General features: G+C 43.0%; 1 protein-coding gene across 1 annotated transcript in view; it reads left to right on the top strand.

Moving 5' to 3' along the window:
• Positions 1 to 396: 396 nt before the first annotated feature.
• The window catches only part of chst15b (carbohydrate (N-acetylgalactosamine 4-sulfate 6-O) sulfotransferase 15b), a 32,188-nt gene continuing 20,061 nt past the window's right edge, over positions 397 to 12,523 (top strand). The window contains exon 1 of the mRNA XM_085761925.1: positions 397 to 651. The gene's annotated coding sequence lies outside the window, so the exon portion shown is untranslated. The remainder of the gene's footprint in view (positions 652 to 12,523) is intronic.

The raw sequence follows: 12,523 nt of genomic DNA, 5'->3' as shown, positions 1-12,523 counted from the left end.
TTGTACACAACCATAAAATTAAATTCCATTCATCTCCATTATATTATAGGGCGGAGTGAGAAATCTGAAACTGACAGCCCTTCCTAAAAACATGAACAGATGACTACCATAAAGGGTAAGTGCTGTTTTTGTTGTTTGATTTTTATTTATTTATTGGGGGGAATTGAGTGAACTGACCCTTTAAATGCGCTTATTTCCATTATGTTATATGCATAATAGACACTAGTTTCCCTGTCAGTATAGAGACTATATGGCAGGCTCACACAGTTTGGTAGCTGCTCCCTCCCCTTTTGCTTTTGCTCCCGTTCACCCCTCACCCCTAACACCCCCCCAGCAGAGAGAGAGAGAGAGAGAAGGAGGGAGGGAGACAGAGAGAGAGAGAGACTGACTCCCACCATTCACATCGTGAAGACTGAGAGAGGAGCAGTAGCTGTCAGTGCGTGGAGTCCACAACTTGTTCACGTGTAACCACCGGCGCAGGGGAAGAGGAAACTACTCATGATAAATAACCGATTATTACTATTACACGGAATTACAGATGCCGTTCATCGCGTGACCGGTGACCGGAATGGAAACATACGAGCCGGCTAGAAGAAGTTATTTGTCTCGGGTGGTCGTGTGAGCGCTGCCGGCTCCGAGAACTAACTCATGGTGGGTTTTTCTTTCTTTTTCTTCTTTTTAATAAAGATTTTCATTATCATCATTATGTTTATTATCTCACAGTGTGTCTTCTCCACGCTGCTTGGCCGCGTGCATGGTTGATTTCGGTTAGTGCATTCATTTCATTTCCTGTTTTTTTTTTTTTTTTTGATTTTGTTTCTAGTTGTTGCGATATGTGTTACTGGCTCCTGAAGTTCATGCCCTCGGTTTCTGCAGCCTGCATGGCTGGGTGTCTTCACAGGGAGTGGGTGCAGAAATGGAAAAGTTTTTTTTGGGTGATTTGACTCTGTGTGTGTGTGTGTCTGTGCGTTTGTGTGTGTATGAGTGAGTGTGTGTGTCCTGTATAAAAGCGGGAGACGTCGCCAATATAACGGGCTCCTTTCAGCGGAGAGGCTCCCGCTGCCCGTAGAGAATGAATGGGTCACTATGTATTCTAATCTAACTCTAGAGTTGACTCAGTTTTCTGGGGTTTTAAGTGGCAGAGAGGAGCTGCTGCTGCTGCTTGGAGCTTTAACATCACGCAGACTTGTCCATCGTGGACATTATAAAGCGAAGAGATTAGTAATCAAATCAATAGGCTATCGGGAAAAAAAAAAATCCAATCACCATCAGTGCTTCTATATTCCATTTATTCTTTATTTACCTATAGTCGTTTTTTTCTGGGGTGTTTTCTTTGTGACTGTGCAGAAATATTTGGCTTCTATTCATGAGATGCGTTGTTAGGGCTCCTCAGCCCGTGAGAGCCAAAACAAAAGGATTTCCTGCTGACCAATAGGAGCACGAGAAGCCTCAGGAGGGGATGGAGTGGTCCTCTCTTCTCTTTGTCCTGTACCTGAGACACCAAATAGACCACGAGACACGAAGACACAAGGCAGAGTGGGAATATCGGCTAAAGTGTCTTTTTTTCTTTTCAGTTTTCTTCTCTTTGGTTGTTATTCTGCCTGGTTACACACACACATAGACACACACACACACCCCACATTGTTTCCATTCAGATATCTAACGAGGACTGATGTGTGGAGGGTCTGTGGTGCCAATAAAGCACCTGCCACTTAAAACTTCCCACAGTTCACTTCACACCACACGACATCCTCCAGTCAGCGCCTCCCAGCAGTTTTCACAAAGCAGAGCCAAGCTGCATCCATGTGCCATCCCATCTCCACACAGAAACATCTGCATCCATGTGTGCTGCTGCAATATGGACTCATGCGAGAGGTGAGAAGTTCTTTGGTAATTGTTGAGACGTGCCCCCGGGCTGCATCCCCATCACTTTAACCCCTCTTCCCCTCTTCACTTTCAAGTTGACTAAGTTAATGTGCAGAGTAATACAAGGGGATTTTAATTACTACTCTTGAGCTCTTCAATTAAGCACATGGTTGCTGTATGCCAAGCTCACTCGCTAGTAGGGTTTCTAACAGAAAAACCAACAAGCAACAACAGCCAGTGGTGGAAATTTGGAGCAGAGTATCCTCTAATTGATCATTTGAAATAAATCTACAATGTAAATGTCTCATTATGCCTGCTTTTCTCTGATATGCATCACTGCAAACTGGGTATTTCGTAGTGTTTGATGGCCACGTTTTGTTTACATGGTTAAACATGTACTCTCTGTGTGCTTGCCATGTTTGAGCGTGTCGCTATTTTGCTTTGCAAGTTGACACAGAGTGAGTGGGAGGCCGAGACGTAGGTGTCGTGAATGTGGTGGGGATCCTCTTGCACGGCACTATGTTATTATGCAGCGAGTGGGATGGATGATTGGAATGATTTAAATGCCACGACTGGGTGTAGCGCGCACGGCCTGTTGCAGAGCACGCTGCTGTGTTAGAGCCGGTTTTTATCTCCCCCACCGCAGATTTCTCGTTGGAGTTGACTGAAGCGCTTTGATGAATCGCTCCGTCCGAGATAAGTTGAGCTATGATATTTCTGGCTGATTGGTGACGATGTAGATGCAGAGCTAACTTGGGTCTTCGCAGCAGCTTGATGAAGTATTCATTTAAAAGAACTTGAAGGAAAATAAACAATGAATCATCACACTGCCACACATTGTCAAACCTCCGTGTGACGAGGGGCTCCGTGCGACATAAAAGAGAGCGGGGGACGAGAAGAGACAGAGCTATGAAAGAATTATGGTTCTTTTTTCGTAACCGATAGAAGAAGTTATGACATAAAGATGTGAGAGTTTTTCAAAGAGGACTTTGATTACATGTAAATGTGATCACAGCAGGAAGTGGTGGCTTTCAGGAGACAATTTCCATCATTGGTTTTCATTAGCGATTCCACTGATAATGCTGTGCTCGGTAATAGACCAGCTGTAGACGCTTAATTATTGCAATACAGACAAAGAAGGGGACGTCTTTGTTATTGAAATCTTTGTTGGAGATTTCTCGAGGGAAGGCTTTTCAATTTAAATGCCCCTTTTTAAAGCCACTTCATCATGAGAACTGGGGAGAGTTTGGCAGCAAACACGAACCAAACTGTTGCCCTTTTCAGATTCATGGATTTCAGGTCATTAGACACTGACAGTGATAAAACGCGTCCTCATGTTTGGCCAAATGAAGAACCACCGACTGGATTAGTGGGAGTTCAAATATATAACATGACTTTTTTTTTTTTTTTTTGTTGGTTGTTGGAGGGGATGAAGACTTCTGGGAATTAGCTGGCATTATTTGGCCCATCTTGTTCCCATGTTGTTACAGGATGTATTTGTGTGCAGCAGAGCAGCTGTTATTAGTAGAGACACTCCAAGACTTCCACGCGCGTTTAATGTCACATAGATTTAACACACTGGTGCTCCTGTTTATTCGCACACTTTTTAATTTCCAAAAGGAGAACGTCGTCTTTATTACCGTCCATAAATCTTACAGAAACGTGCGCTTATTTGCATCTAGATTCATATTCCGTCAAGGTCTGGAGCTGCGTTATGCTTCATAAAAATTAACTAGAAATCAGAAGCAATGATAAACAATGTGCTGCATGACCTGACTGGCTGCCAACTTCCTTGTGCTCCACATTTGCTTCATTTGTTTTTTTTTTGTGGGAACACAAGCTTGTCTGGGACATTTTGCACCAGACAGGGCAATTGACCGTCCCAGAGCCCCAGTGTCTCACCCCTCTGACCAGTCCTTTAGATGCCCTGCACTCCTGCGCTTTCCCACTGACTCACATATTCTGGCTTTGCTCTGATAACTCTGATACTTTTTTTTTTTTTTTTGCTCTCCTCCTTGTTTGAGTTACATCTCCTTTTTTCAGCCCGAGAGCCTGAAGCAGCACTCTGTGTTTCTCAAATGAAGCATTTGACCTCTCTTTTAGGGGTCCTTTATTTTAGTCACTGTTGCAGGAAGCTCAGTGTCAAATGTTCACCAAAGGGCCACAGCGTGCAGCTCGACAGGGCTCCTCCGGGGCACGGAGCGTACAGACTGTCCATATGGGCCATCAGTCTATATGAATGCAGACATCATTAACACAAAATGAGGTTAGCTGCCTGTTTCACAAATCATGTCCTTCTGATTTCATGGCTATACACTCAGAATGGGCCTTTCCATTGCTTTTGCATGTTGGCACTAAAACAAATACACTGTCATAAATTGCACTTGATGGCGTCTCCTGTTTGTATTTGGATGCATTTTGAAAATGAATCTCACAGGGTCAGATAATCCCTCAGTGCTTAGACATGAATGGTAATTGCTGAAATAATTAGTCCAATATCAACAGAAATGTGAGGATTTGCTTTTTCCCCCATTTTATAATAACTTTAAATTGAATCCTTTTAGAACAGGAGCTGGGCAATTAACAAAAAAAGAAGTATTAAAACCCCAAACCTCTCACTGACTTAATCTTGTGCACGTCGTTTAATTCCATTAATACTTTCAACAACATGTGTGTTCACAAACTGTCCCCGAACAACCTCAGGTCCAGTCACACATCTCCACTTCTGTCCAGCTTACATTAGTTAAACCAAAGTAAAGCTAATCAGGGTAATTACACACAAACACGTTTTTGGGTAATATGTTCAAACACATAACTTTTGCAGTTTTTATGTTTCTAGCCCCTAAAACAAACGGATTCAGTTTGAAAAAGCCATGTTTGAAACAAAGACAAAGAGAAATGATGAGACACACACACCCGCCTCATCTCCTGACTTGGTTTTATCAGTCAAAAACTACCAGACGATGATGAAAGCAACACGGAAAGCTACCAAGGTTAACACCAACTATTTATTTAATCACTTTGAGAACAAGAGTTAGCGACTTCATGGCTCAAAAAAAGAGAGAGAGAGAAATTGATAAGCATCAAAGTAACTGCTCATTAATGGTAATAGAAGTTTAAAAGAATCATGACATTGATTTGACTAGTTAATCATAATGGATGTAGCACTGTTACTTCAGGGTTATCATTGGCGGTTAACAAAGTGAAGCATCGACTATAGAAGATACGTACGTCTCTCATCAGTATGCACTCAGAGTGTTTGCATCAACACAAACAAACAGGCCTGTCAGATGCTGTTTTGTTCTGTGTCTATTTAAATAGTTAAGTCTTAGGCTATTCAGCAGCCAATCAAAAACACGTCAACTCTTTAAAGATGCCATCTTTAGCTTCACGCCTGTCATCGGTAACCCTTTGTGGCATGAATGGCTTGTAGACAGAGTGACATTTTTGTGAGTTTACATCCAAACGAGTTTTAGACTCAACAAGCTGCACAGGAGACGGTTATCGGGGGCCGTGCTCAAGTGTGGGAGCTGGACTTTGGTGCATGCAGGGTCCCGATGATGGATTGATCCCCCCAATGAAGTTTTGTTATGTATTGCTGATGAGAGTAGTGGATCACACCGGGCCGGATTTATGTGGCGGTGGAGGAGCAAACCACTCCAGAAGATGCCGTCTGTCTGAAGCGGCGGTCTGAGGCTATTTGTCATCGTGACTGATGAGCTTCTAGTGATTAAGCCAACATGCTGACGGACATTTATCTGCTTTATCTCATGAACGACTTGCACTGCGTTCTTCTTCAACATTATTGGCTTTGGTAAACAAAAGGGAAGAATCGTTTTAACAGCACGCAGCCCTTTGAGAGAGACGAGACGTTAATTAAGTTACACCTAAGAATCGGCATGTAAATCCAGACCACACAGGATATAGTGTATATATACAAAGCATTTCTCAAGGACACGTTTTTCCAATAACATGAGACCCTTTGTGTAATGTGGCCATGAAGCTGGGACTTTGTGGTGCTGAGTAAGAAGGTAAATCTGGCATCCCAGAGTTGCTGTGTGCAGCTGCCAAGTTGGGGGTCATTGCTTGTATTAATGACGCATGGGAAACTAAACTGGCTTTTATTTCCCTCACCATCTGTACCCAGTTGTGCCATATAGATGCAAGTCTGGCGAAGGAAGACAGTCCCCTCATGTAGCTTTTGATTTATGGGACTGTGGTATGGGGGCAATCTGACCTGCGCAGAGAAAAGTGTATGTTTACAATTTTTATTAATATGTGTTTTTACCATAAGCTGATTGGTTTTAAGCCGGAGGAGGTTTTCACACCGCGGGGCATGGCTGTCTGCCCCGGGGGCCGAGGGAGAGGTAGAAATGGGAAGTGAGGGCGAAGGGAGAGATGTAAGTTAAAGAGATGCAGCGTGAGGTGAAAGGTAATTATGGTACTTTAAAACCCTAAGCGCCCAATTTCGCCAAATTTGCGTCAACACTGATCCTTCTGAGGCATCTCTGAAATCACGTTTTGGATATTTTTCTTCTTTTTTTTTTTTTTTAGCTCTGGCAGGACTGCTGCTTTCTGAGAATCATTATCTCTGATGTCCACTGCAAATTAACTGCAATAAATCTGCTCAGATATCATGGACAGAAAAAAAAACATCACATTTTCTTCAGTGTCAAATTAATCCGGTGATAGCTGTCTGCACATCGATGCTACGAGTTAATTTAGCAAACTTTAATGGTGCCAAGATGTAAACAACTATGATCATTTTGTCTGAAGGGGATTCACAGTCTCTCACTGCTGAAAGAAGACTCCGTCAGGGACGAGGTTGGAAAAGATGGCTGGGCGTAGAGAGTGTAATTTGCAGCCTGCCTCCTTCCAACACTCAACACTGGTGTCCTTCAACCATGACCACAATCTCTCTCAGAAAAATGCACATATGAGTGGGCTTCTTGAAGACACTGACAAACAACCGCTGTTACTGTTGTGATATGAAAACATATTTGTAAATGAGGGGCATTTAGAACTCAAAAAGATTTTCTGAAAAGAAAGAAACTCCTGACTCCCGACTGGACGGACCATTTGCTGCACGTCGCTGCCTCGCTGTCTCTCTCTCTCTCTCTGTCCCTGGATTGCCTCTCCTCTTCACTGCTGCTGTCAAATAAAGACACAAAATGAAAAAGGAAGGAAGGGAAGGAAGGAAGCTCCATTTGTAGTCAAATCTGGTACTAATGTAAAAGCAGGCAGAGTTTTTTGGTTATTCCTTCCTGCTGGAAAATTTACACACATGACTTTTAAAATCTATATTTACCCCCACCGCTGGGTCATGGATGCTTTCATGTGTTGTCATGGAATCCCTTAGTTAAGGCTTATTATTTTAGGTTGGGTTAGCAGAAAGACCCAGTATTAGTGGTTGTGCATGTATGTGTGGTGTATATATATGTGTGTGTGTGTGTGTGTGTGTGTGTCCAGTATCTGTCTTCCAGATGTCACTCTAACAGGCCTCAGCACAGACCTGTGGGGACCTCACCGATGGACAGTTTTGCGGTGAAGGGTGTTATTTTCCAATTACCACGAACAACTTTTCTTTTCTTTTTTACAAAAAGAGCAACTGGGAAACCTTTCGACGCCACGGTCATCTCATAACCATTGAGATCGTTTATCATAATTTTTCACAGCCGACCGCTTTTCTGTGTCATCACTGAACCGCAGACAAGTTCAATTTCTGTTTTTCCTCTGAGTAACGTCACTCGAATGCGTGGTTAAGATTGTGATGATCGGTGCCAGGCAGCGCCCGGGGCTCAGTTAAACCCCGCAACAAGAGCTGTGGTGGTAAACACAACACACTCACATGCACTTGCCACCGAGCCGTGCGTCTGTCTGAGTTCAAAGGTCAACATCGAGTTCCGTTTACCAGGCAGCCTTGAAATGTCAAGGAGAAGCGTCAGACGCACCTGCAGGACTGTTGACATTTTTCAGCCTTTTTTTGTGTGTGTTTGGCAGTGAGTAGACACACTCCAAACTGGCCTGGGTCACTAGGAATTTGTACAAATGTTATTTTCAGTTGCTGCAGCTATCATTTTGTGGGATAATCCCTGCCAAGTTAATTTGGAGCTGTGGAGTTTTATATCTGTGCCAGTGTGAACCTTTTGGCCAACTACAGATTTTTTTTTTCCTTTTACACACACACACAAACACAAGCTGCAAGATGGATGTGCTGTTGTAGTTAGCCATATCCTGATAAATGGAGTGAGAGGTGGAGGTGTTCTTAGCAGGCAGGGTTGTGATTAAACTGTGTTTTTTTTTTCTTTTTTTTTACTACTTCCAGAGCATACTGAACAGGGCAGATGCATTATTCTGATTTATGCTAAACCTGACTCTCAAATTACAGTGCAAGTGATTCCTCTGTGAAGGAGGTGGACCATATTGGCAGCCTTAAAAAATGAAGATACTGTGCAATTAATCGTATTAAAAGGAGGCCTCTTTATTCTAACCCTTAATTTTCCTGCCTGTCTATTAAGCCTGAAAAATGTGTCCAAGCCTTCATTATAGTGGAGTCACATAATGTAGCAGGGAGGAGATAAAGCACAGCATCTTATAAGTTGAGAATCCGAAGGGCAAGTTAATATTATGGATCCGTTGGGATGCCCTTGAGTAGCCTCCCTAAAAACTGCCTGAATCAGGCCCCGCTCTCGAGCAGCCGAGCAGTGAGCCAGCCTGCTCGGTTAATAGCGAAACGTTTTGTTAATTCACACGTTTTCTTGGCAGTCATAGGCCAACACTCAATCCGTGCACATATCCCCTATCTGGCAGGAGGCGCCAAGCAGTTAGAGATAAAGCTCCGAGTGTTAACTAGGTGTGAAATGCTACTGCACGGGATTACTACACGTCTCCCGGAGAACCTTACGAAGGTGCCGAATTAGAGGCAAAACAGGAAGCTTTTCTGAAAACACATCACAGCCTCGGGGTGCTTCTGCTGCTCCTCTTCATCATGTATGGAGAAGTCACACGTGGAAAGGTGTACTGTAGCCAAAAGTTACCTGAGTGTAACTGTAACTGATTGTTTCCACCTTCTGCATTAAGGAAGACAGTTGTTTTTTTTGTAGCTATTCTGTTTTTCCTATAGCTCCAAGTAGCCAACTTTATTTGATGGAAGTTTAGAAAAAGCAGCGCAGCTGTAAAAGCTCCTGTCAAGCCTCATTTAATTTAACAAATAAACTCCACTTAGTTTCCATACTCGGCTGTCCAGTCCTCGTGGAGTTCAGGTTATACGAGTCCGGGGCGCCATCAGCATCTTCATCTGCCTACTGTGCAACTATTGGAGGTTATAAAACACATGCATCTACTGAGAACAATAAATTACAGCCAACATGACACATCCCAAGCGTCTCCTTAATTTTGTGGTGATAGATGCAAGACTAATAACACCTCGACACGTCGTTGAATCTTTGTGTTAACCTAAGGGAGCGGTGATATGTAGTCCAGAACTTTCTAATCACACAGTTGGCTGCTAACACGTTGAAAAGTGTTTGCTAATTAGGCTTAAGTGTGATAGATGTTAAACAATTAAATTATGATTGAATTAAACTCCCCGAGCATGGAGCCACTGAAGAATCCGTCGCAATTGAGTTTCATTTCACTGTTGTCCGGTGAAACCCTCAAACTCTGTGGTTTGTCTGTATGTTTAGAATTTTTTTTTTTTTACATAAAGACAAATACGTTGCAACCACGGAAACCTTGAAGGGATAAATGAAATGGCCAACAGGAAATGTAAACATACGAGTTCTGCTTAATTAAATTAGGTTCAATTTTCTCCCCAAGTTTTGTGTTTGGCTTGTGGATTACTTTGTGAGTTCGCCTCGTCTTTCAATTAAAAACTTTCCAAGTCAATCTGTGGTAGAAGTGGTTTCCAGCCTGAAGGCACATGCAGCCGGACACGACAGGACCAAACAACGTGTCTTTGTTTAAGGGGTCAGAAGTGAGGCTGTAGCGAAAGCTCATTTTCATCGTTGATTAATGTGCTGACTATTTTCTCAAAAAACATACTGATGTTACATTTCATTTCATCCAGGGCCACAAATGTTGATTACTGAAGAATCTGTTATCAGAAATTGCTGCTTTTTTTCCCCGTCCAACAGACTAATTGTCAAAGCTTCTGCTCACAAATGAAGTGATTTAAATCACACCTAATCAATGCCTCTTTCTAAGTTGTTTTCCAAGGGTCATACCAGCCACTGAAATGTTTAATATCGCTGTTAATGCCCGCTCTGATCCATGTTTTGGATTTCACAGCTTTAGTTCAGCTCTTATGAAAGTCCCACTCAGTGTTTACCAAAACATCTACTGTATTTATATGTTGCACAGATGTGCCATAAAGTCGGATTTTAGTAGCGGTTTACCAACTTAGAAGCGATTCCACAGTGTAGAACAGTGTTTACAGATGTGTCCAACAAATGTCAATGGGCAACAACATGTGGATGGAAAAGTACCCCTTCGACTACGATATTGTTTTCAATGTAAATATAGTCTTAGAACTCCTACCCACAACATTTTTCCTTCTTTTCTTTCTTTTTTTTAATACAAGTGTTGCGGCTTTCCCCCAAAACTTTCTGCGAGCCGCTTTGGATCGGAGCCATTTCTGCTGCTCCGTAGGCTCAGAGGCATTCCACTGGAAACAGTTAACATTCCCATTGGATTAATTACCAACTGCTTTTCCCCCAGGTCTGTCTGCGTCTTGTCAAAACGGAAGATTAACAGTAGATTGAACTTTGGTCCACATGTAGGGAGCCTGCCTGTCAGGTCCAGTAGAGCGAGCGAGCGCGGAGGCGAGCGGGAGCAGGTGTCGGTGTTGAACAAATGAAGATGTGGTCGTCTCATGGAAGAAGGTCAGGTTAGGTAAAGGTAGCATCAGCTGTGCTGTCTCCACTCTGCCTTATCATTACTATTATCATTATCACAGCAGTAGAGAAGTATATATTAGCTCTCAACACTTGCACTTTCTAGTTCCATTGTGTGCAGCCAGCCTTAGTATATCCACCTTCCTGAAAAACACTACATTTACTTAGTTTGCTAATGGCGCTCCATGTAAATGTTAAAGGCTGCAATCGCCACCCACATTATTGGTGATTTAGAACACAATGGACCTCAAGGGGATTGAGAAACCGACTGGCACATCCTCCACAAATCCCCAAAACATCCGATCCTCCCACACAAACAAGTGAATCAAAGTGGTGTTTCACAACTTCTCGTCCACTTCGCCTTTTTTTAAAATACAGATTACAATAAGTTTCCTCCGTCAGTCAGCATCCTCAAACTGTCTTTGCCATGCCTTTTTTAATTCAACCTACATCCCAAATCCACTCACAAGGACTGATTCACATTTCACTAGCAAAGAACATCTAGACACGGCATCATGAAACACCAGACAAGAGATAAAATGGAGCAGCTGAGTGACTGAAAGATCACTGATGGAAAGATCTTATGCTAAAAAATAAAATAACAGTCTACAACTAGAATGGGAACAGTATGAAAATACACAACGGATGATTTGAATTCATCAGGGTATACATTTTCTAAAGTTAAATAATAAGTTACACACACATCACATTTAAGTTCACCCTGATAAATTATTCATTGCGAGCTGATCTGCGAACACAGCACTGTTTTGCATATGCACCTCAAATCTGAGGCTGTTTCATTCACACAAGAAATCCTTGATTGTTTATTGTGTTGAGAGATGCGGCTCCTCAAATGAAATCGGCATCGTTTATTCATAATTTCATGTAAAGTGTTCTCCCATTAGAGAGCAGACAGATAACCTTTCACCTCGCCTCAGTCTGAATTTTCAAAAATTTCGCTGCTAATTTAGCTGCATTGTGTGTGTTCTGCGTGGAGATGGGAACACACGGTGCTCTTCACAACATATCCATTTACAAAAAATCAATAATTTAAATGGCAGCCATTGTTTTTCTGCACTTTTTACTGACACCGTCATAAGCACTTATCCGCCTCACAAAAGGAGCCCATGCAGGCGGTGGTGGGGTTGGGGGAGGCTGCCAGCGAAATTAAAATAATGAATAAAAGATAAGACAGAAGAAAGTGCTGAACTGGGACTCTGCCTCCGAGATCCCGGCTGAGCAGCAGTTATGAATCCAGGGCAGAGGTCACGTTTCTCGCCCTCCTCTGTAGCGAGAGCGTCTGAGGGGGGCTGTGTTGATAATCTGACCTGGCGGGCTGGTCGTCGGTCAGGTGACGGTCAGTTCCTGGTGTCTCTGGTCTCCTTGGGGTGTGTGTGTGTGTGTGTGTGGAGGTGAGAGGGGTGGGGGCTATACTGGCCGGCTTCCTGGAGATTTGATTTTGATCTTTTGGTCAACAGAGTGTATGATGTGTGTGTGTGTGTGTGTGTGTGTGTGTGTGATGGATGTCCTCTCCCTGGGTAGTATGATCTATGAATCCGCTCCGGGTCACACTGTCTGTCTTGCTTGTGTTACATGGTTGTGATTTACATTATTGGATTGAGCTGCCGGTCCCCTGAGGGCCTTTTTTTTTTTGGAGGAGGAGGAAGTTACATCTTTGACAGGTCGTATGGCTCCCGCTCGCTCTATTATCAGCGGGGGCTTTGTGGTACATTGTCGAGATGTCGCACAATGCAATCCTATTT

The sequence above is a fragment of the Trachurus japonicus genome, chromosome 19 (assembly GCF_045865225.1).
Source record: "Trachurus japonicus isolate A0001 chromosome 19, Traja_1.0".
Lineage (NCBI taxonomy): Eukaryota > Metazoa > Chordata > Actinopteri > Carangiformes > Carangidae > Trachurus > Trachurus japonicus.
The sequence above is the reverse complement of the archived record's forward strand: the minus strand, read 5'-3'. Positions and strand labels throughout refer to the sequence as shown.